Source organism: Galeopterus variegatus, unplaced genomic scaffold (assembly GCF_000696425.1).
Source record: "Galeopterus variegatus unplaced genomic scaffold, G_variegatus-3.0.2 Scaffold1379, whole genome shotgun sequence".
NCBI classification, from domain to species: Eukaryota; Metazoa; Chordata; class Mammalia; order Dermoptera; family Cynocephalidae; genus Galeopterus; species Galeopterus variegatus.
This window is the reverse complement of record NW_007727490.1, coordinates 88148-89850: the sequence shown is the minus strand read 5'-3', so window position 1 is coordinate 89850 and position 1703 is coordinate 88148.

Here is a 1703-nt window from a genome sequence, read left to right as displayed (position 1 = left end):
ATTGCATTTATTCCCCCCAATTTTAAAAACAAAAAAATGTAAAAAAAAAAAAAAAAAGAATCTCAGAATTAATGAACTATAGTGATTCTCATGTATCTCCCCTTTCATCTTCTGGTGTGATAAAAGGTTTGAATTCTATATCCTGTAAATTTGGCAGTTTCCTTTAGTCGTGAACCCTGGCCTTTCAGTCTTCTGTTAACTGTGTTTTTATCCCACAGTATGCTGGCTTAGTCCTGCCCCCAACCCAGGCTTTGTGCTAGCATTGCAGATGTGTTAGTTAACAAAGCGATGTGCTCCAGAGATCATTTACCCAGTGAGGGCCTTAGACTTAGCTATGATGTTTGAAAAGAGGTTTGGTCTTGCTGGTCCTCCCTTGTCCCTTAATAGTACACCCTCTGTCACAGACCTTCAGAATCGTCGGCAGCCCTTGGCTTTTCAAGTTAAAGGCAATCTGACACACTCATTCCCAGGAAGGTGCTAATAGCAACACTTCCCGTTTGTATAGCTCTCCTTTGCAATTTTCAAATCACTCCCACATTAATTATATTGCCTTATTCTACTTGGTGAATTAGGTAGGGCTGATACTGGTATCTGTACTTTATAGGTGAGGGGACCTGCCCAAGGTTGCTGGGTGGAGGGAGCAGGCCTGGGCATTTTGATGATTTCACAGCTCATGTCTGGAGCATAGTAGAGACTCTCCATGTTTGTTGAGCTGATGGAATGCTGTAAAGTGTCATGTCACATGTTAAAGAAAGACCAGTGGACTTTGTGTAGGCGCTTAGCCTCTTTGAGCCTTTCAATTACTCATTTTTGAGATAGAAATGTAGTATCTCATAAGGTTATGTGGATTAAATGAGATAATATAGGTCATGTGTTTGGTAAATTCTAACATGTTGTGTAAGTGTGAAGTATTAATGGCTGATTATTAATTACAATGATAAAGAGTAGAACAGGAGGAGGCGGCACTGGGTCCTATTTCTCAGAGGAGGAGCTGCATTTTAAAGGAAGTCTCCAGGGAGATAAGATTCTTAATTCAAAGGATTAACTGTATGCTGGTGGAATTTGAAGACTTGGGGGTGGAGATGTTTTCAGTAGGAATCTTCCGCACATGCTGCCCACAACACCAGGCCTGCTGCTGCCCCGCAGGGTGCCAAGCCACTCTTTCTAGTCTTGTTCCTCCCTTGCCTTGTGACATTAATACTATTTTACATAGTCAGACCCCAAATATCAAGGGTAGACTCTGCCTTGCAATATGTTGAGAAACCAGAAGTTATCTTTAATGAATGTATCATTTCTGATTGCCTCATTTCCCTCATGTGCAAAAAATTGTCGGATTTGATTTTTTTCCTTCCACTTGTGAATATTGAAAAATAAAGCAAGATGTTGTTTGGGAAGTTTGAGAGACATTTTATAAATACAAAAAAAGCTATTCCCAACTGTTCTTGCTGAAAACGAAACAACCCTTACAAGCATATATGAGTCAATATAGTCTTTTCTTCAATAACACATACTTCAAAGATGCTTATAAAAATTTATAAATTATAGTATCTCTACAGTGGTTTAGCCCTTTCTTCTAAAACTAATAGGACTTAAACAGCAGGAAAACTTTCAACTGCTTTCCTTAAGGATTTTTACTATAACTAAGAAGTTGAGTATCTGTTAGATTCTTTGGTTCATGAGACATTTTTCTAGAGAATAATATC